The sequence below is a fragment of the Ranitomeya variabilis genome, chromosome 8 (assembly GCF_051348905.1).
Source record: "Ranitomeya variabilis isolate aRanVar5 chromosome 8, aRanVar5.hap1, whole genome shotgun sequence".
In the NCBI taxonomy this organism is placed as follows: Eukaryota; Metazoa; Chordata; class Amphibia; order Anura; family Dendrobatidae; genus Ranitomeya; species Ranitomeya variabilis.
Genome location: NC_135239.1, coordinates 135,352,529 through 135,376,596, shown reverse-complemented (window position 1 = coordinate 135,376,596; position 24,068 = coordinate 135,352,529). Strand labels below are relative to the sequence as shown.

The 24,068-nt window shown below is 43.6% G+C and overlaps 1 long non-coding RNA gene across 1 annotated transcript in view; it reads right to left on the bottom strand.

Moving 5' to 3' along the window:
- The window catches only part of LOC143787819 (uncharacterized), a 330,573-nt gene that overhangs the window by 54,225 nt on the left and 252,280 nt on the right, over positions 1–24,068 (bottom strand). Inside the window, exon 2 of the long non-coding RNA XR_013218480.1 lies at positions 23,861–23,900. This is a non-coding gene — a long non-coding RNA (uncharacterized LOC143787819). The remainder of the gene's footprint in view (positions 1–23,860; positions 23,901–24,068) is intronic.

Below are 24,068 nucleotides of genomic sequence, written 5' to 3'. Positions count from 1 at the left end.
CCGGTCCTCCCAAGACCTCCTTCTCTCCTCCAAGCTTATTTGCTCCTCACCCAATCGCCTCCAAGACTTCTCCTGAATATCCCCCATCCTCTGGAATTCTGTGCCCCAACACATCCGGTTATCCACTACATTTGGATCCTTCAAAAGAAACCTGAAAACCCACCTTTTCAAAGAAGCTTATGGCCTGTAATGACCACATGGCCACCTCAACACCATCGGAGCTACTGCAACCCTAGACCTACTTTCTCCTTCCCCATAATCCTGTAGAATGTAAGCCCGCAAGGGCAGGGTCCTCTTCCCTCTGTATCAGTGTCATTAGTTTTGTTTACTGTAAGTGATATTTGTATTTTGATGTAACTCCTCATGTACAGCACCATGGAATTAACGGTGCTATATAAATAAATAATAATACCCTGTATGTCTTTTTATTACCATATTTTTATATCTATTTCTGTACTGTAAGCACTGTACTTTTTGTACGAAAGCATAAAACTTTAACAATCGAACCTTGTATGTTGTAAAGAATCCATAGTCTTAAAGTGTTTGACCCTTATGAGTGGTAGACAGTATTAGCAATATTTCCGGGACTCATCGCCCGTGTGTTCCGTGAGTGGTGGCAGTGTGAATAAGCGGGTGTGTGGCCTGGGTCGGCGTGTGATTTATGCTCCCATTACAGCATAGGACAGAGGTTGAATGCTGGACAGAGAGGGGAGATAGATTAACCCTTGCAGGCGCAACCCCAAGTCACGTGCTGAGAGCGGGTACGTGACAAATTGGTAGCAGCACGGAGGGGATGCACGTGACACTCAGCATTTATTATCTGCATGTTTATGAGTCGTGTATTAGAATAATGAATTGAAAGGGGGGTGTTCAAAATAATACCAATGTGGAGTTCAATTAGAGAAGTCAATCATTCTGCGAAGAAACAGGTGTGAATAAGGTGCCCCTTATTTAAAAGGTGAAGCCAGGCCATGTTGCATATGCATTTTTACTTGAAAGTCTGAGAAATATTGATCGTTCGAGACACTGTTCAGAAGAACAGCGTACCTTGATTAAAATGATCTCCAATGCTTTAAAATGGAAAGCCAAACCAAAGAGATGTGGAAAAAAACAGAAGACTACCATTCGAATGGATGGAAGAATAGCCAGAATGGCTCAGCCAATGATCAGCTCCAGGATTATAAAAGACAGTCTCAAATTACCTGTGAGTACTGTGACATTTAGTAGATGCCTGTGTGAAGCTAATCTGTTAGCAAGAAGAGCCCGCAAAGTTCATCAGATGACCCACAAAATCTGCATTCAAGCCACAGTACACTCTGAAGAAAGTAAAGCATGGGGGTGCAAGCATGTTTCTCATATTATGGTGTTGGACCCATTTACCACATACCAGGGATCATGAAACAGTTTGCATGTATTAAAATAATTGAAGAGGTCATGCTTTTGAAATGGGTGTTTCAACAAGACAATGACTGTAAGCACACAAGTAAACAAGCAAAATCTTGGTTCCAGTCCAACAAAATTGAGGTTATGGAGTGGCCAGCCCAAACCCTGGACCTTAACCTGATAGAACACTTGTGGGGTGACATTAAAAATACCATTTATGAGGCAAAGGCAGCAATTGCCAAAAAATTGTGTGATGTAGTCCAAGCATCCTGGGCCGGAATAACAGTTGACAGGTGCCAGAAGTTGGTTGACATCTATGCAACATAGATGTGAAGCAGTTCTAAAACAAACTGTGGGTATACAACTAAATATTAGGTTAGTAATTCACAGGAATAATAAATGCCCCCCCCCCCCCAAAAAAAAAAAAAAAAAAAAAAAAGTACATATTGTGAGTTTGTAAAGACAAATGCAAACACTGGGCTGTTCTAAAAAAAAAAAAAATAGCAATGTTTATTTGTTGTAATTTCTCTTAATGTTTTCAATTAGAAAAAAAGTGTTCAATGTTCCAAATGCTTGTAAATAACAACTAGTACAAAAAATTGTGATTAACTCATATTTTTGAACATGATGATATTATTTTGAAAACTACTGTAAATACAGGTATTCCTCTTCTGTCCATTTCCGCCCATTCAACCACTCCTCCCCCTCGTCTGTGTCCTCAGGTGGACATATTTACTACATTGAACTCGCAAGTGTGACCCCGGCCTAAGAAAGATAATCTTAGCCCCAATCAAAGGAGGATCTTGAAGGAATTAAAAGCGATGTGTAATGTGGAGATCAAACCAGCAGACAAGGGGGAGGGAATGTGGTTATATGGCTGTTGGAGAAACACGAAAGAGAGGCTTTTACGCAATAAAGTAATAAGGACACATATACCATTCTACCCTAAAATCCCTTAAAGGGAACCTGTCAGCAGGATTGTGCATCCCGTAGAATGTAAGTCTGCAAGGACAGGGTCCTCTCCCCTCTGTACCAGTCTGTCATCATAAATTTGTGTACTGTAAATGATATCTATAACCCTGTATGTAACCCCTTTCTCATGTACAGCACCATGGAATTAATGGTGCTATATAAATAAATAATAATAATAGAAACCTACACAAAGTGTCAGGTCGGTACCATTATACAGAGTAGGCCATGTATATGGATACACCTAAATAAAATGGGAATGGTTGAGGATATCAACTTCCTGTTTGTGGCACATTAGTATATGGGAGGGGGAAAAACTTTTCAAGATGGGAGGTGACCATGGTGGCCATTTTGAAGTCGGCCACTTTGGATCCAAGTTTATTTTTTCCAATGGGAAGAGGGTCATATGACACTTCAAACTTAGAGAATTTCATAAGAAAAACAATAGTGTGCTTAGTTTTAGGCCATGTTCACACTTTGCGTTTTTTACCGCGGAATCGCGGCGATTTTGATGCTGCGGGTCCGCAGCAGTTTCCATTGCGTTTACATTTACATGTAAACCCTATGGAAACCGCAAACCACAGTGCACATGCTGCGGGAAAAAACGCGCAGAAACGCAGCGGTTTACAACCCGCAGCATGTCACTTCTTTGTGCAGAATCGCTGCGATTCTGCACACATAGAAATGCATTGAACCGCTAACTTCCCGCATGGGGCTGTGCCCACGTTGCAGGAAGTAAGCGGATAATGTGCGGGTGGTACCCGGGGTGGAGGAGAGGAGACTCTCCTCCAGGCCCTGGGAACCATATTTGGGGTAAAAAAAAGAATTAAAATAAAAAATCATGTTATACTCACCTCTCAGCGCTGCACGCGGCCGGCCGGTCAGAGTTGCTGTGCGAACAGGACCTGCGGTGACGTCGCGGTCACATGACCGTGACGTCACGAAGGGTCCTTCTCGCACATCATCTTTGGAACCGGACCGCCGGGTGCAGCGCCGAGGAGATCGAGACGTCAGAGGGTGAGTATATAAACTTTTTTTTTATTTTAACATTACTATTGATGCTGCATATTGCTGCATATGCAGCATCAATAGTATAGGAGTAATCCCGCAGTGGAAACCGCGGAACAAACCGCGATAAATCTGCAGGGATAACCGCAGCGGTTTTGCCCTGCAGATTTATCAAATCCGCTGCGGGAGAACCCGCAGAGGTCACCCGCAAAGTGTGAACATGGCCTTAACGTAACTTTATTCTTTCATGAGTTATTTACAAGTTTCTCTTTGTTTACAGCCATTGAAATGTTGCAGAGGCTAACACGTGAGGAGCTGATAGAAATTATGTTGATGTCTGGTGAACGCAGTACTCAGGTCATTGCAGCAGATTTCAATGCAAGACACCCTATGCAAGAAAACTGTCACCATTCCCGTGTTATTTAGGTTTATCCATATAAATGGCCCACCCAAAAAAGTATGGATTGCAGGAATACAGGATCAAGGACTACATATCATGTAGTACAACTCACATGGTGTGCTGTGCAGTCTGTACCTGTGGTCTTATTGTACATGGGCCTCACCACAAGCGAACTGTATCTGTGGGTGCGCACCCGAGAACACGTGAGAGACATCCTGGCAGCCCAGGAGGTAGAAGATGTGGTTCTTAAAACCATTCCATGGCATTTCAGGCTGCACCGTAGGTGCAATCCTAATGACTTGATAATTAGTGTTATAGATAGGGTACAGAGTAGGACTAAGAGTAAACACATGAAGCATCTGTTAGCCCAACTTTAATGCCATTGGATTTAAACCTTAGTCACAATAACACCAGCAGGACTCAATGAACAATTAAGTTTTGAGTCTTTTCTATGAACAATAAGAATAGATCTCTTATTCCCAATTTGGATTTTAATATATGTTTCTGTGTGTCTTTTGTCTGACTTTTTAAATATTATTTTTGGTCATTTAGTGTAGATATGGATGAATTTCTTTTGTCCGTCATTGTTATTCTGTCTCTTTAAATTTCTGGTTGGCCCTGCGTTATGAACGCCACATGATGAGCTTGCCTTTTCTATATATCATTGGGAGTGACATGAGTTGGTGAAATGGACACATCGCCAGCATATGGTTATTGCCACAATTTTCAGTGTCTGATAGTGTAATATTCCTTGTAACATTGCTCACTATTTATTGCTTTGTATATTTATTTTATATTTTATATTTATATATTATTGTATATTTATTGTACATTGCATTTCATGCATTCACATTTTTTTATTTACACTGTCACTTTATTATGTCTTTTCTTGACATACAGATGCTTCTCACAAAATTAGATCATCAAAAAGTTACATTTATTTCAATTCTTCAATACAAAAAGTGAAACTCATTATAAAGAGTCATTATAAGCAGAGTGATTTATTTCAAGTTTTCATTGGCTGTAAGCCATAATCATCAACAGTAAAAGAAATAAACACATAGATCCCTCTGTGTGTAATGACTATATATAGTGAGTTTCACTTTTTGTATTGAAGAACTGAAAAAATTAACTTTTTGATATTCTAATTTTGCAAGAAGCACCTGTATATCAGCACTTTTAAAGTAGTACTCGCCCTAATCTGGTGTGGGTCAAAGCTCTGCCCTCTGTATATTCCCTTCGTAAAGATGGCGCTGGGTGTGTGCATGCACGGTATCCACGACGCTTTGGAGCGTTGGCAACAACGCTCGCTTATGACGTGCGGGTCATTAACGTCACTGGGGATTTCCCCCTGACTTGCATTGCCATTTTGAGCGCTGGAAGCATTGTAGTACCCAGAGTGTGGTATCCAGCACATGCATCAGTATACAGATGGAATTGCAGACAGCTGTGCAGTTTCCCATATAATGCTGACAAAGACACATAGCACTACTCAAGTGCTTTGAATGGATATAGATTTTGGGTAATGATGGACATACTTCATGTTCCCAGGTCAGATGCACATGCACGATATTAGATCCATTAGTTTAGACGTAGGATTTTTTCCAATTTATTTTTAAATTTTACTCATGTCGTCACATGGGGGTAGGGATATATTATTATTCCTATATAATTATACAGGTCTTTCTCAAAAAATTAGCATATAGTGTTAAATTTCATTATTTACCATAATGTAATGATTACAATTAAACTTTCATATATTATAGATTCATTATCCACCAACTGAAATTTGTCAGGTCTTTTATTGTTTTAATACTGATGATTTTGGCATACAACTCCTGATAACCCAAAAAACCTGTCTCAATAAATTAGCATATCAAGAAAAGGTTCTCTAAACGACCTATTACCCTAATCTTCTGAATCAACTAATTAACTCTAAACACATGCAAAAGATACCTGAGGCTTTTAAAAACTCCCTGCCTGGTTCATTACTCAAAACCCCCATCATGGGTAAGACTAGCGACCTGACAGATGTCAAGAAGGCCATCATTGACACCCTCAAGCAAGAGGGTAAGACCCAGAAAGAAATTTCTCAACAAATAGGCTGTTCCCAGAGTGCTGTATCAAGGCACCTCAATGGTAAGTCTGTTGGAAGGCAAAAATGTGGCAGAAAACGCTGTACAACGAGAAGAGGTGACCGGACCCTGAGGAAGATTGTGGAGAAGGACCGATTCCAGACCTTGGGGAACCTGAGGAAGCAGTGGACTGAGTCTGGTGTGGAAACATCCATAGCCACCGTGCACAGGCGTGTGCAGGAAATGGGCTACAGGTGCCGCATTCCCCAGGTAAAGCCACTTTTGAACCATAAACAGCGGCAGAAGCGCCTGACCTGGGCTACAGAGAAGCAGCACTGGACTGTTGCTAAGTGGTCCCAAGTACTTTTTTCTGATGAAAGCAAATTTTGCATGTCATTCGGAAATCAAGGTGCCAGAGTCTGGAGGAAGACTGGGGAGAAGGAAATGCCAAAATGCCTGAAGTCCAGTGTCAAGTACCCACAGTCAGTGATGGTGTGGGGTGCCATGTCAGCTGCTGGTGTTGGTCCACTGTGTTTCATCAAGGGCAGGGTCAATGCAGCTAGCTATCAGGAGATTTTGGAGCACTTCATGCTTCCATCGGCTGAAATGCTTTATGGAGATGAAGATTTCATTTTTTCAGCACGACCTGGCACCTGCTCACAGTGCCAAAACCACTGGTAAATGGTTTACTGACCATGGTATTACTGTGCTCAATTGGCCTGCCAACTCTCCTGACCTGAACCCCATAGAGAATCTGTGGGATATTGTGAAGAGAAAGTTGAGAGACGCAAGACCCAACACTCTGGATGAGCTTAAGGCCGCTATTGAAGCATCCTGGGCCTCCATAACATCTCAGCAGTGTCACAGGCTGATTGCCTCCATGCCACGCCGCATTGAAGCAGTCATTTCTGCCAAAGGATTCCCGACCAAGTATTGAGTGCATAACTGAACATTATTATTTGATGTTTTTTTTGTTTGTTATTAAAAAACACTTTTATTTGATTGGACGGGTGAAATATGCTAATTTATTGAGACAGGTTTTTTGGGTTATCAGGAGTTGTATGCCAAAATCATCAGTATTAAAACAATAAAAGACCTGACAAATTTCAGTTGGTGGATAATGAATCTATAATATATGAAAGTTTAATTGTAATCATTACATTATGGTAAATAATGAAATTTAACACTATATGCTAATTTTTTGAGAAGGACCTGTATATGTTTAGGACCTATACCACCCGTGCCCGACAGTTTTTGTGGACCACATGTCACAAACGCCTGTGTTCTCATAATATTGAAGACTGTTTTTATAACTATGTCTAATTGTTGCTTGTTTAGTTGGACCTTGATATAAGAAAAACTTTAATATATTTTAAATATGCATGGACTTGGACTCCCTTTCTCTTGTAGGAATTACCCATTAAGGAGTGTCCTACTGGAAAACCCAATACAGCCTTAATTTCGGACAAAAGGCTGTATAACATACTATTTTATATAGTATGCATGTGTTTCAGTTGATATTGAACATCTTTAAACTGATGCACTTTAACCATTATAAGGAACTAGCAATTTTTCATATTTGTGCTTTTGGATTTTCCTTCAGGGAAGCTATAACTTCTTAATTCTTTAATTTTTCCCATAAACATAGGTGAATGGCTTTTTTTTTTTTTTTTTTTTTTTTAGGGACAAGTTGTATTTTTGAATGGCACTTGTTTTACTACTTAACAAGTGTGGTGAAATGGTAAAAAAAATATGCAATTCTGTTTTTTTTTGTGGGCGGATTGTTTGTGCAGTGTTTATTGTGCGGCAAAAAACATCCATAATACTGTATATATGTATATATGAATGTATGTATGTATGTATGTATGTACGTACAGTATGTATATGTATATATATATATATATATATATATATATATATATATATATATATATATTTATTGTGATGCAGTGACCCCTGTAACAGGTAGGGGGCGCTGCATGGTCTCTCCAGTATACGCACGGAGGCATATTGAGGCCATGGGTATGCATGGATGTGGTAGTGAGACAGTGTCCGGCATTGTGGTTAATGGGAGGTATGTGTCACAGGGATGGATGCTCCCTGCGATACAACCCGGAGTATCTTGTCATTAGAGCACATAAGCACTGAAGATGTTGTAAGGGAACCTGGGTCCGGGTTGCGGGTAGCTATGAGAGATGGGAGGGTCTGGCTACCCACATACCTCACCACTGGGTGAGGGCACTCACTGTACCTTTTTCCCTGCAGGAGTATGAGGACCTGCAGTGATGTCATGATCACGTGATCAGCCCATGTGATATACCTCACCTATGGGGTGTGGTTACAAGGTACATAATGTGACCAGGGTGTGGGTCACAGGGTTCCTGGGTATGTTCCTGTGTTGGAAGACCTGGGAGTAGGCTTCCTGGAAAGTACATGCTGGTGTTGGGAGGTCCTGGGAGTAGGACCGGATCCCTGAGCAGCGTGGGTGGTCCTGGGAGTAGGACCAGATCCCTGAGCAGCGCACAGTGAAACTTGGGGAAGCTACCGTCCTCCGGTGGGTCTGGACTGACTTATGTGTGCCACCCAGGCAAGTTGGTGATCCCCGTGGCAGCTTTCCCAGTGGACTGACAAAGAGTCAGCAGGTAATACCAGACTGTGTGTTTGGCTCCAGAGCGAGCCTGAATATTGGACTCGACCAAGAGTGTATGGTCACAGTCCTGATGGAACAGAGTCACGCTGTGAACATTGTTACTTTGTTTTGCCGTGCTATGAAGATTCTTGGTTTGTGTTTTCTGCCACTGGGGTTTATGGAGTAATAAACCCAGTTGAACTTTTAAAGAAAACGTCTTGCTGTGTGTTATATCACTGCCAAGCGAGTATTCCCCAAACCTGTAAGTAAGTGCACTCTTACAATATATATATATATGTGTATTTATACATATATATACACATATCTCTCTAAATTTATCTCTCGATCGAGACAAATAGCTATATAGTGATAGATATCTACAGAAGTTTTCCACATTTTTTCAAATTGTACTCACAAACGTAAATGTATTCTATTGGGATTATTATTTGATATACCAACAAACAGTAGCAATTATTTGTGAGATATAAAGGAAATGATATATGGTCCTCTAAATATTTAAATATAAACCTGAAAATTGTGACATGCATTTGTATTTAGCCCCTCAGAGTCAATACTATGTAGAACCACCTTTCACTGCAATTACTGCTGCAAGTCTTTTGGGGGTCTAACAGCTTTGGACATCTACAGTAGTTGCTGAAATATTTCCAATTCTTCTTTGCAAACTGGCTGTATTCTCAGTGAGATTGGATGGAGGGGTCTGTGAAAGACAATTTTACCACAGATTTTCAATGTAATTATGTCTGGACTGTGACTGTGCCAGTCACACACATGAATATGCTTTTATATAATCCATTCCATTGTAGCACTGGCAGTAGGTTTAGGCTACTTTCACACTAGCGTCGGGCACTGCACGTCGCAATGCGTCATTGTGGAGAAAAAACGCATCTTGTAAAGTTGCCCGCAGGATGCGTTTTTTCTCCATAGACTTTTATTAGCGACGCATTGCCACACGTTGCAACCGTCGTGCGACGGTTGCGTCGTGTTTTGGCGTCCGCGACGCACAAAAAAAACGTTACAAGTAACTTTTTTTGTGCGTTTAGTCCACCATTTTCGACCGCGCATGTGCGTCCGAAACTCCGCCCCCTCCTCCCAGGACCTTACAATGGGGCAGCGGAAGCGTCTAAAGACAGCTTCCGCTGCCCACGTCGAACATTTTTTCCACAGTATGCGTCGGTACATCGGGCCGACGCAGCGCGACGGCCCCGTACCGACGCTAGTGTGAAAGCAGCCTTAGGGTTGCTGCCCTGCTTGAAGGTAAACCTATACCCCAGTATAACATCTTTTGCATTTTAACAGAAATTTCTCCAGGATTGCCCTGTATTCAGCCTTATCCATCTTCTCATCCATTCCAGTCAGCTTCCCTGTCAACTGCTGAAGAAATGTATCCCCACACTATGATGCAGCCACCATGTTTGATAGTGAAGGTGTTTACAGGGTGATGTGCAGTGCTAGCTTCCCGCCCCAAAAAGCATTTTGCATTTAGCAAAAAAAGTTCTGCTTGTGCTCATCTGACCAGAGCACTTACACATGGCCGGTGTCAGCACCCGGGCAAGTGCCAGGGCCCTCAGCAGGCAGGGGGCCCACTCGCCGTCAGGGACACTGGCACGCTATGGTGCCGGCCCCCGCGAGTGGACCCCCGCCTGCTCCGGGCCCCGGCACTTGCGATACTTAACTCTCCCGGTTCCAGCGCTGCAACGTCTTCCATCCTCTGACTGATGTTCAGGTCAGAGTGCGCGATGACGTCAACAGTGCGCGCCCTCTGCCTGAGCAGTCGCAGCACAGAGAGCAGGAAGACGACGATGGTGAGGAGTCCAGAGCAGAGTTGCGTCAAGCAACGAGAGGCGAGTATTTCATTTTTTTTTTCTTTATTTTTTTTTAAATATTTGGGGCTAATTCTATATGGAGTATCTTATGGGGCCAATAATATAGGGAGCATCTTATGAAGCCAATTCTATAGGGAGCATTATATGGGGCCAATTTAATATGGAGCATCTTATGGGGCCAGTTCAATATGGAGCAGTATATGGGGCCAATTACATATGGAGCAGTATGTGGGGCCAACAATATATGAAGCATCTTATGGGACTAATTATATATGGATCATTTTATATGGCCAATTATATATGGAGCATTATATGGGGCCCATTATACATGGAGCATCTTATGGGGCCAATTATTTTTGGAGTATTATATGGGGCCCATTCTGTATGGAGCAATATATGGGACTCAGTATACTGTATGGGGCCGATCATATACTGTATGGAGCATTATATGAAGCCCATTATATATGGAGCAATAGATGGGGCCCATCATATACTGTATGTAGAATTCTATGTGGTTCACTATACTGTATGGAGCATTATATGGGGTGAATTCCGTATGGAGCAATATATGCGGCTCATTCTGTATGGAGCACTCTGTGGTGCCCATTATACTGTATGGAGCAATATATGGGGCTCATTATTCTGTATAGAGGACTATGTGGTGCCAATTATACTGTATGGGGCAATATACTGTATGGGGCAATATATAGTTACACTAGCTGTTTCCAGCCAGCTAACGCTCGGCATGCTCACTGCTATCTAATTAATGCTGCTGGTGATTAAATTAAAGTAAATAATGACAACCTTGTGTGGTAATGTGTGGGGACGCAGCCTTGTGTGGTAATGTGTGAGGAAGGAGCCTCGTGTGCTAATGTGTGGGGACGGAGCCTCGTGTGGTAATGTGTGGGGACAGAGCCTCGTGTGGTAGTGTGTGGGGACGGAGCCTCATGTGGTAATGTGTGAGGACGGAGCCTCGTGTAGTAATGTGTGAGGACGGAGCTTTGTGTGGCAATGTGTGGGGACGGAGCCTCGTGTGGTAATGTGTGGGGACGCAGCCTCGTGTGGTAATGTGTGGGGACGCAGCCTCATGTGGTAATGTGGTGGGGGGCAGGATTATGTGTGGTGATGTGGTGGGATTATGTGTAGTAATGTGCTGGGGGCGGGATTATGTGTGAGATGTGAGGGGGCGGGATTATGTGTTAAATGGGGTGGGGGGGCTGGATTATGTGTGGTGATGTGGTGGGGGGGCGGGATTATGTGTTAAATGGGGTGGGGGGCGGAATTATGCGTGGTGATGTGATGGGGGGCGGGATTATGTGTTATAATGTGGTGGGGGACGGGATTGTGTGGTGATGTGGTGGGGGGCGGGATTGTGTGTGGTGATGTGGTGGGGGGCGGGATTGTGTGTGGTGATGTGGTGGGGGGCGGGATTGTGTGTGGTGATGTGGTGGGGGGCGGGATTGTGTGGTGATGTGGTGGGGGGCGGGATTGTGTGGTGATGTGGTGGGGGGCGGGATTATGTGTGGTAATGTGGTGGGGGACGGGATTGTGTGGTGATGTGGTGGGGGGCGGGATTGTGTGTGGTGATGTGGTGGGGGGCGGGATTGTGTGTGGTGATGTGGTGGGGGGCGGGATTGTGTGTGGTGATGTGGTGGGGGGCGGGATTGTGTGTGGTGATGTGGTGGGGGGCGGGATTACGTGTGGTGATGTGGTGGGGGGCGGGATTATGTGTGGTGATGTGGTGGGGGGCGGGATTGTGTGGTGATGTGGTGGGGGGCGGGATTGTGTGATGTGATGGGGGGCGGGATTGTGTGGTGATGTGGTGGGGGGCGGGATTGTGTGGTGATGTGGTGGGGGGCGGGATTGTGTGGTGATGTGGTGGGCGGACGGGATTGTGTGTGGTGGGGGCGGGATTGTGTGTGGTGATGTGCTGCGGATTGTATGTGGTAATGGGGTGGGGGCGGGATTATGTGTGGTGATGTGGTGGAGGTCGGAGCTACTGTGCAGTGGGCGGGTTTAGCGAGTAATCACGATGCCTCATATATATATATAGATAGTTACTAAGGTTGAAGGAAGACTTTAAGTCCATCTAGTTCAACCCATAGCCTAACCTAACATGCCTTAACATGTTGATCCAGAGGAAGGCAAAAAAAAAAACCATGTGGCTAAGAGTAAGCTCCACATTGGGGGAAAAAATTCCTTCCCGACTCCACATACGGCAATCAGACTAATTCCCTGGATCAACGCCCTATCAAGGAATCTAGTGTTTATACCCTGTAACATTATACTTTTCCAGAAAGGTATCCAGTCCCCTCTTAAATTTAAGTAATGAATCACTCATTACAACATCATACTGCAGAGAGTTCCATAGTCTCACTGCTCTTACAGGAAAGAATCTGCATCTGTTATTATGCTTAAACCTTCTTTCCTCCAGACGTAGAGGATGCCCCCTTGTCCCTGTCTCAGGTCTATGATTAAAAAGATCATCAGAAAGGTCTTTGTACTGTCCCCTCATATACTTATACATTAAAATAAGATCATCCCTTAGTCTTCGTTTTTCCAAACTAAATAGCCCCAAGTGTAATAACCTATCTTGGTATTGCAGACCCCCCAGTCCTCTAATAACCTTGGTCGCTCTTCTCTGCACCTGCTCCAGTTCAGCTATGTCTTTCTTATACACCGGAGACCAGAACTGTGCACAGTATTCTAAGTGTGGTCGAACTAGTGACTTGTATAGAGGTAAAATTATGTTCTCCTCATGAGCATCTATGTCTCTTTTAATACATCCCATTATTTTATTTGCCTTTGTAGCAGCTGCCTGACACTGGCCACTGAATAGGAGTTTGTCATTCACACATACACCCAGGTCTTTTTCATTGATGGTTTTGCCCAGAGTTTTAGAATTAAGCACATAGTTATACATCTTATTACTTCTACCCAAGTGCATGACCTTACATTTATCCCCATTAAAGCTCATTTGCCATTTATCAGCCCAAGCTTCTAGTTTACATAAATCATCCTGTAATATAAAATTGTCCTCCCCTGTATTGATTACCCTGCAGAGTTTAGTGTCATCTGCAAATATTGAAGTTCTACTCTGAATGCCCCCTACAAGGTCATTAATAAATATGTTAAAAAGAAGAGGGCCCAATACTGACCCCTGTGGTACCCCACTGCTAACCGCGACCCAGTCAGAGTATGCTCCATTAATAACCACACTTTGTTTCCTATCCCTGAGCCAGCTCTCAATCCACTTACACATATTTTCCCCTATCCCCATTATTCTCATTTTATGTATCAACCTTCTGTGTGGCACCGTATCAAAAGCTTTTGAAAAGTCCATATACACTAAATCTACTGGGTTCCCTTGGTCCAGTCCGGAACTTACCTCTTCATAGAAGCTGATCAAATTAGTCTGACATGAACGGTCCCTAGTACACCCGTGCTGATACTGGGTCATGAGGTTATTCCTCTTCAGATACTCCAGTATAGTATCTCTTAGAAAACCCTCCATGATTTTACCCACAGTAGAGGTTAAGGTTACTGGCCTATAATTACAGAGTTCAGTTTTTGTCCCCTTTTTGAATATTGGCACCACATTTGCTATACGCCAGTCCTGTGGTACAGACCCTGTTATTATGGAGTAAATTATGTTATTATGGAGTTTAAAGATTAAAAATAATGGTCTATCAATGACAGTACTTAGTTCCTGCAGTACTCGGGGGTGTATCCCATCCGGACCCGGAGATTTGTCAATTTTAGTGATTTTTAGACGCCGCCGTACTTCCTGCTGGGTTAAGCAGGTGACATTTAATGGGGAATTTTTGTTATCACTGATCATATTGTCTGCCATGGGATTTTCTTTTGTAAATACTGATGAAAAAAAGACATTTAGCATATTGGCTTTTTCCTCATCCTCATCCACCATTTCACCCAGACTATTTTTAAGGGGGCCAACACTCATTTTTTAGTTTCTTACTATTTATGTAGTTAAAGAATATTTGGGGATTATTTTTACTCTCTCTGGCAATGAGTCTCTCTGTCTCAGTTTTTGCTGCCTTGATTTGCTTTTTACAGAATTAATTTAATTTTTTGCATTTATTTAATGCCTCATCACTACCTACTTCCTTTAATTCTCTAAATGCTTTCTTTTCGTCACTTATTGCGCCCCTTACAGCTCTATTTAGCCATATTGGTTTCCTCCTATTTCTAGTATGTTTATTCCCATACGGTATATACTGTGCACAGGTCCTATCCAGGGTGCTAATAAACGTCTCCCATTTTCTTTGTGTATTTTTATGTCTCAGGATATCATCCCAGTTAATTGCACCAAGATCCTCTCTCATCCGTTGGAAATTTGCCCTCCTGAAGTTTAGTGTCCTTGTAACCCCCCTACTACACATCTTATTAAAGGATACAAGAAAACTTATTATTTTGTGATCACTATTCCCCAAGTGACCCCCAACCCTTACACTTGATATGCGGTCTGGCCTGTTGATTAATATTAGGTCTAGCAGTGCCCCCCTTCTTGTTGGGTCCTGAACCAGTTGTGAAAGGTAATTGTCTCTCATAGTTGTCAACAACCGATTACCTTTGCTGGAACTGCAGGTTTCTGTTCCCCAATCTATTTCAGGGTAGTTGAAGTCCCCCATAATAATGACTTCTCCTTGTGTCGCAGCTTCATCTATTTGCTTTACGAAGATGTTCTCCATTGCTTCCATTATTTTTGGAGATTTATAACAAACCCCTATCAGTAATTTATTATTTTTTCCCCCTCCCCTTATCTCCAACCACAGTGACTCTACATTATCATTAGATTCACCTATATTATCACGCCAGATGGGTTTTAAGGACGATTTTACATACAGACACACACCTCCCCCTCGCTTATCTGTATGGTCATTTCTGAACAGACTATAGCCCTGCAGGTTAACAGCCCAGTCTTGGCTCTCATCCAGCCATGTTTCAGATATCCCCACCATGTCATAATTATGCTCCAACAACATTAGTTCTAATTCGTCCATTTTGTTGGCGAGGCTTCTAGCTTTAGTATACATGCACTTGATGTTCCTCTCTGTATCTCTATTCTTTCTTAAATTATTAACTGTTATAACCCCACCCACCATGCCACTGCCAACTTCCTTACTTGTGCCCAGGTCTCTATCTACACTATCTTCCCCTCCTATAAAATGAATACCCTCCCCCCCCCAATCCCTAGTTTAAACACTCCTCCAACCTAGCCATTATCTCCCCCAGCACAGCTGCACACTCCCCATTGAGGTGAGCCCTTCCCTAGCGTAGAGCCTGTAGCCAACTGAGAAGTCGGCCCAGTTCTGCAGGAACCCAAACCCCTCCTTCCTACACCAATTCTTGAGCCACTTATTAACCTCCCTAATCTCCCGTTGCCTCTCTGGCGTGGCACGTGGTACAGGCAGTATTTCGGAAAATAACACGTTGGAGGTCTTTGCTTTCAGCTTGCAGCCTGATTCCCTGAAATCATCTTTAAGGACCTTCCACCTACCTCTAAATATGTCCTTTGTGCCAATGTGCACCATGACTGCTGGGTCCTCACCAGCCCCTCCCAGTAATCTATCCACCCGATCAGCGATGTGTCGGACTCGAGCGCCAGGTAGGCAGCACACCGTTCGACGATCTCTGTCTTTGTGACAGATTGCCCTAACTGTTCCCCTAATAATTGAGTCCCCCACTACCAGCACCTCTCTGGCCTGCCCTGCTCTCCTATTTCCCTCCTTACTGTAGCAGTCACTCCTCCGGCTTTCAGAGGACATGCCTGGCTGCAGCAGTGCTACCCCTGTACTGGCACCCCTCTCATCCGCTAACTTAGCAAACTTATTGGGGTGTGCCAGATCAGGACTAGCCTCCCTGGCACTCTTCCCTCTACCCGGCCTTCTAACTGTCACCCAGCTTGCTACTCCACTGTCCTGCAGTTCCATCCTACCATCAACCCTTCATCTATCCCATTGAGCGTCTGCTCAGTGAGCAGAAGACTCCTTTCCATATTGTCTATGGATCTCAGTGTTGCCAGCAGCACATTTAGATCCAGAATCTGGGCTTCCAAATGCACAACATGCTCACATCTTGCACAGCAGTATGCACCCTCGACCGGCTGATCAAGGACTGCATACATGTGGCAAGATGTGCACTGGATGGCATTAACAACAGTGGAGCACATTTCCTAATGGGGATTGCACCAGACAGAAATGTTAAATAAAAATAAATACAAAGTATTAATAAAATACAGACAGCAATTCAGTAATTCCTCCCTTGGAAACTCCGTGAATCCAAAGTCACTGAATCACAAGGTGCTGAGGAGGGCTGCGTACGTCCTCAGTGAAGCTCCACCCATCCCCGAACCTCCTCTGGTCCGCTCCGCCTACGTCGGAATCCGGCGTGTATACCCTATCTTTACCATTAGGTACGCGCAGGCCATACCGATATATGCGGATGCCTCCGCATGCGTCGTTTTGATGGTGCAGCGACCTGCGCCGAACGCAACAAGTTGCATTTTGGTGCGGTCGCCGCACCGTCAAAACGCACGGGGAGGCATCCGCATACATCGGCATGGTCCGAGTACCCAATGGTAAAGATAAGGTACGCACGCCGCATGCCGATGTAGGCGGAGCTGACTGGAGGTGCGGCGGTGGGTGGAGCTTCACGGAGGACATACACAGCCCTCCGCAGCACCTCCATCGGAAAATGTGAAACCAGCCTCAGTTAGATAAAAATTAGAAAATATAATTTTTTTTCATTTTTTCCATTCTTTGCAGTTAAGGTTGGGGTTAAGGTTTTTTTCAAAAGTAAAAAAAAAAAAATTAAGATGATGATGATGATGATATGACAGCTAGTGTTGAGAGCAAGAGGGAATTATTCAAGTTTGCATCGGGTGCTCGGGTATGCACAGAGTATCACGGATTCCAGGGCTGTGGATTCGGTAAGCCAAATGTCCAACTCCGACTCCTTAAAGGGAACCTGTCACCACGTTTTTGGAAGATGGGATAAAAATAGCGTTAAATAGGGGCAGAGGTGGGCGTTACATTAGTGTGTGTGTTATGCGTTTATTACCCACCTAAGTTGCCGAAATAACTTTGCAAAGTCTCCGTTTTCGCCTGTCAATCAGGCTGGTCAGGTCACATGGGCGTGGTGTCTTCACCCAGATTTGGCGTAGTTTTCCGTTGGTGGCGTAGTGGTGTGCGCATGCCCAAAGTCCGGAATCCTCTTCCAGGGGATTTAAAATAGCGCGGTGTTCGTTATTGCATTGGTGATCGGTGGGCGCGGCCATCTTCCTTTGGCCGCGCGTGCGCAGAAGCGGCGCTCTGCTGGCCGCGGCTTCAGGAAAATGGCCGCGGGATGCCGCGCGTGCGCAGATGGATATCGCGGCGGCCATTTTCCTGAAGCCGCGGCCAGCAGAGCGCCGCTTCTGCGCACGCGCGGCCAAAGGAAGATGGCCGCGCCCACCGATCACCAATGCAATAACGAACACCGCGCTATTTTAAATCCCCTGGAAGAGGATTCCGGACTTTGGGCATGCGCACACCACTACGCCACCAACGGAAAACTACGCCAAATCTGGGGGAAGACAACGCCCATGCGACCTGACCAGCCTGATTGACAGGCGAAAACGGAGACTTTGCAAAGTTATTTCGGCAACTTAGGTGGGTAATAAACGCATAACACACACACTAATGTAACGCCCACCTCTGCCCCTATTTAACGCTATTTTTATCCCATCTTCCAAAAACGTGGTGACAGGTTCCCTTTAATTCCCATGACAGACTCCCTCATACATGTAGTAAAATTGTAACATCAGGCTTGTAATCTTTATTATGACACAATAATCAAGCCATTTAGATAGAACAAATATATTTTATTGGAACACAACATCAGAATAAAAAAAAAAACTTAGCATATTTACAATTTATTATACACTCTGCACTTTGTGCAGTCTATGAATTTGTTCTGAGAAATAATATCGGCTCCATCAGATCCTCCTTTATAAATTACCTCAAATCTGACCTAATTATTTTAAAGGGAACCGGTCACCCTCAAAATCGAAGATGAGCTAAGCCCACCGGCATCAGGGGCTTATCTACAGCATTCTGTAATGCTGTAGCTAAGCCCCCAATGAATCCTGAAAGATGAGAAAAAGAGGTTAGATTATACTCACCCAGGTGCGTTCCCGCTGCGGTCCGGTCCGATGGGCATCGCGGTCTGGTCCGGGGCCTCCCATCTTCTTACAATGACGTCCTCTTCTTGTATTCATGCTGCGGCTCTGGCGCAAGCATACTTTGGCTGTCGGGAAAGGTCAGAGAGGCCCGGCACCTGCGCACTGCAGTACTTTGCTCTGCCCTCAACAGGACAGACAAAGAACACCTGCACCGGAGCCACAGCGTGAAGTGGACGTCATCCTATGAAGATGGGAGGCCCTGGACTGGAACCTGACGCCCATCGGATCGGACCGCCCCCAGGTGAGTATAACCTCTTTCTCATCTTTCAGGATACATCGGGGGCTTATCTACAGCATTACAGAATGCTGTAGATAAGCCCCTGATGCTGGTGGGCTTAGCTCATCTTTGATTTTGGGGATGACAGGTTCCCTTTAAGGCTAGAGAACAACCTCTCTACACTAACTTGAGTTGGTGGCAAAGCAGTAACCACATGGGCAACATCTCTAAATTTCAGGGTATAAAGGAATTGCCTTGTGCACAGTCAGTGTTGATGAACGATTGAACTCTTCTACTTCTTTGAGAGCAAGTGAAAAATTTTGCTGAAATATGGTCAATCGGTTTTCTATGGGAGTGGAATTTTTCCCTGCAGCAATGCTTTGCCTACTCCATGTTGTCCAAATACTTGTCGAAATCAAACTCCTCATCTGATGAGGATGAAGGAACGGCAGCAGCAGCACTGGCAGGACCCGAGTCCTCTTGCTCTTGGCCATCCTGTAGTCCACTAATCCTTACTGCTTCCACCATCAAAGCTGGTTTTCCTTTAGTAAGCAATTGATCATCCAGCAATATACGATGACTCGGGTCCACAAACAGCTGCCAGAAGAATTTTAGTTTCTAATAGCAGTGTCTATCTCCGTTTAATTGAAGAAGCAATGCCATCTGCGATTAAACCTCCTCTTTGGGACAGGCAAAACAAAAAGTTCTTCCACTCCTTTATAAACATGCCAGGAGGTAAATCCTCAGCTTATAACTTTTTAGTCACTGCAAATGGGTGATGAAGCAATTCCTTCAATTCAGCCACCTGTGTCCATTGGCCTTCCTGTAGTATTACCTGAGGGTTGGCCATATCTACAAGGAAGGGTTTCAGCTCAAGCAATCACTCCATCTTTAAATGGGTGATGCTCCACCAAGTGGCTTGATCCACAATTGCCCCTTTTCCAGCACATCTCTTCAAGATGGAATCAATTTTAGGGGTTCTGGCAGATAATGCCACTTTTCCTCACTTTGCTAATCAGAGTTCCAGCATGTCCTTCTTGCAGACTCTCTCTTATTGCCAGCTGCAGAGTGTGCACAACACAGCACATGTGATTAATAGAAAAGAGGTGTGAAGCAGCTTCAACTAGATCATTTAATTGTAAAGAATCATTTTGCTGTTCGTCTGTAGTAATATGTTTGTTCCTCTGTTATGGGAACAGGACTGTGGCCTTTCATTTCCAACATACTGAATGTGAAATGTTCTTCTAGCTGCTGTTCCCCTTCATTATTCTCATTCATCGGTTTAATTGTACTTATGTTTGAAGCATTATCAGTTACAATAGCAAGAACCTGCTCTTTTTTTTTAGTTCACAATCTTGCAGAACTATTTCCACTAAGGTCTGGAGAAACTGGCTGCTGTAATGAGCTTTAGTATCTTTTACTACCAGTGTCTTAGTAACAACTTTTTTGTTGTCATAAACATATTGAACGTTGAGAGCAAAATAGTTCAATCTATGATGTGTGCAGGCATCCATTTTAAGAAATACAAAGCATCTCGAGAGTCTTTTTAAGATTTTCCTTAAGGGTACCGTTACACTAAACAATTTACCAACGATCACGACCAGCGATACGACCTGGCCGTGATCGTTGGTAAGTCGTTGTGTGGTCGCTGGAGAGCTGTCACACAGACAGCTCTCCAGCGACCAACGATGCCGAAGTCCCCGGGTAACCAGGGTAAATATCGGGTTACTAAGCGCAGGGCAGCGCTTAGTAACCCGATGTTTACCCTGGTTACCATCGTAAATGTAAAAAAACACAAACAGTACATACTCACATTCCAGTGTCACGTCCCTCGCCGTCTGCTTCCCGCACTGACTGTGAGGGCCGTCCGTAAAGTAAAAGCAGAGTGCAGCGGTGACGTCACCGCTGTGCTGTGCTTTACGTGCTGTGCTGTACGGCATAAAGGGGATGGGAGAACTACAATACCCAGATAGATTAGCGAAATTAGGATTATTTAGTCTAGAAAAAAGACGACTGAGGGGCGATCTAATTACCATGTATAAGTATATAAGGGGACAATACAAATATCTCGCTGAGGATCTGTTTATACCAAGGAAGGTGACGGGCACCAGGGGGCATTCTTTGCGTCTGGAGGAGAGAAGGTTTTTCCACCAACATAGAAGAGGATTCTTTACTGTTAGGGCAGTGAGAATCTGGAATTGCTTGCCTGAGGTGGTGATGGCGAACTCAGTCGAGGGGTTCAAGAGAGGCCTGGATGTCTTCCTGGAGCAGAACAATATTGTATCATACAATTATTAGGTTCTGTAGAAGGACGTAGATCTGGGGATTTATTATGATGGAATATAGGCTGAACTGGATGGACAAATGTCTTTTTTCGGCCTTACTAACAATGTTACTATGTTACTATGTGTTACTATGCTAGATAGAAACTGGGGTAACAAGCACTAGCACTCAACACTAATGATGACATATTCAATATGACGACCTAATGTTATCAAATTCGGTGTCGCACTTGTGGGATCAAAATGATCACTATACCCCTGATAATATCCTTAAGGGGTGTGGTTTCCAAAATGGGGTCACTAGAAGGGTGTTTCCACTGTTTAGGCACATAAGGGCTCTCCAAACGTGACATGGCATTCACTCAATTTCAATCAATTTTACATTCAAAAAGTCAAACAATGCTCATTCCATTCCGAGCCCTGCCGAGAGCCCAAGCAGTGGCTTTACCCCACATATGGGGTGTCGGCATACTCAGGAGAACAAATTTTGTTGCAAAAGTTAAATGTTCCTGTCATACTGCTGCAATGCAGGTAGGTGCAGGCTTCACTAGATGCCAGTAGTGAGGAAGCAGGTCTGCACCTAAACAGAGCTGAACTGCAGTGCAGCAGTGAGACTACCACAAGTCGCAGAAGAATAGTCAAAGAGTTAAATCCTAGACTGTAGAGCAGTACTAAAGGAATAAGCAAACTCGTGGTCAGAGACAAGCCAGGGGGTATTACAACAGTCAGGAGTGGATAAGCCAAAAGACAAAGGACAGAAACAGGTCAAGATACAAACCAAGTCAAAACCAAGAGGTCTGCACACTAAAGGGAAACACTGAATCAAGACGGGAACCAGGCAAACAGAGACACAGGTTCAGACCGCAAACACAGCAGGATCAATCAGGGCAATCAGAGTCAGCTACTCACGCATAGGCAAACACTATAACTGACATGATCTGCAGGAAACAGTGGGGATAAATAGCAAACCAGAGACGAGACTGAGGCTGAGAAAAGTTAACCCCTGACATGATCAGACCGGGAAAACGGAAGATAGGACTCAAAACCCGGTCGGGATCATGACAGTTCCTTTTTTTCCTTCAACATTGCTTCAATTTTCTCAAAACAATGGAAGGGTTAATGAACTTCTTAAATGTGGTTTTGAACACCTTGAGGGGTGCAGTTTTTAGAATGTTGTCACTTTTGGGTACTTTCTGTCATAGAGGTCTCTCAAAGTCGCTTCAAATGTGAGGTGGTCCCTAAAAAAAGGTTTTGTAAATTCCTTTGTTGGAAATGAGAAATCGCTGATCAACTTTTAACCCTTCTAACTTCCTAACAACAACAACAACAAAATATTCCAAAATTGTTCTAATGTAAAGTAGACATATGGGAAATGTTATTTATAAACAACTGTGTGTGACATAACTGCTTAAAAGGGCAAAAAAGTTAAAAGTTTTAAAATTGCAAATTTTCAAAATTTTTGCCAAATTTCTATTTTTTTCATAAATAAACACAAGTCATACTGAATAAAGTTTATCACGATAATGAAGTTCAATATGTCACAAAAAAAAATCATCTCGGAATCCGTGTGATACGTTGAAGCAATTTTACCATATAAAGTGACACTGGTCAGAATTGTAAAACTTGGCTTGGTTACTTAGTAGTTAAAGCATCAGTCAACTTCTGGAGCTGCAACTTCTGTGGTGCAACTTGTCCTTAGTGAATGGAACGAGACTTGATGTCCCAGATGTGTTCAATTGGATTCAGGTCTGAGGAACAGGCAGGACAGTCCATAGCATCAATGCCTTTATCATGCAGGAAATGCAGACACTTCAGCCTCATGTGGCCTAGCATTCTCATGCTTCAGAAGGAACACAGGTCCCACTGCATCTGCATATGGTCTCACAATGGGTCTACAGATCTCATCCCTGTACCTAATGGCAGTCAGGGTACCTCAGACTAGCACATAGAAGGAAATTGGCCCAGCAAAGAAATGCCTCCCCACACCATTACTCACACACTGCCAAACCTGTCATGCTGGAGGATGTAGCAGGCAGCAGAATGTTCTCTGCTGAGTCTCCAGACTGTCACATGTGCTCAGTGTGAACATGCTCTCATCTGACAAAAGCACAGGGTGCACTGTCGAATCTGCAGATCGCTACATGCTACTGTACAGTAGAGTACCTCTAGGGATGAGAGCAATGACAAAATGCAAAAGTGACCAAAACAGACAAAATGATGAGAACAGATAAATGGTCTGTGGTCACAGAACCACTCGTTTATAGGGGTTATCTTGCTAATTTCCTATCATTTGTACCGGTTTTCTTTTCCATTTGCACAACACCAGGAGAAAATTATTCATAATCGGTGTTGCTTCATAACTGGACAGGTTGATTTCACAGAAGTGTGATTGACTTGGAGTTACATTGTGTTTATTTTTTTGAGCAATGTATATTATATAATATTACACACACACACACTCTTGGAAAAGTATTCAGACTTCAAACTTTTCCACATTTTTTCTAAGCCTGGGTGTGTACTATGGTAAGGTGTCTTACAATACGACAAATATGAAAATAAATATTATACGGAAATGTAGTATTTCTCCCAGAAGATTATTGCATTATGCATGTTTTGCTAACACATGTTTATTTCATTTGTGTGTATTGGAAATACACACACAAAAAAAAAAAAAAAAGAGAAAAAAAGGCAAATTGGACATCATTTCACACAAAACCCCCAAAATGGGCCGGAGAGGATTGTTGGCACCTTTCCAAAATTGGTGGTAAACAACTTAATTTCAAGCATGTGATGCTCATTCAAACTCACCTGTGGCACGTAACAGGGGAGGGCCATATGAAAATCACACCTGAAACAAGATAAAAAGGGGAGAAGTTAATTCAATCTTGTGTGTGAGTGCCACACTAAAGGTACCGTTACACTAAACGACTTACCAACGATCACGACCAGCGATACAACCTGGCCGTGATCGTTGGTAAGTCGTTGTGTGGTCACTGGGGAGCTGTCACACAGACAG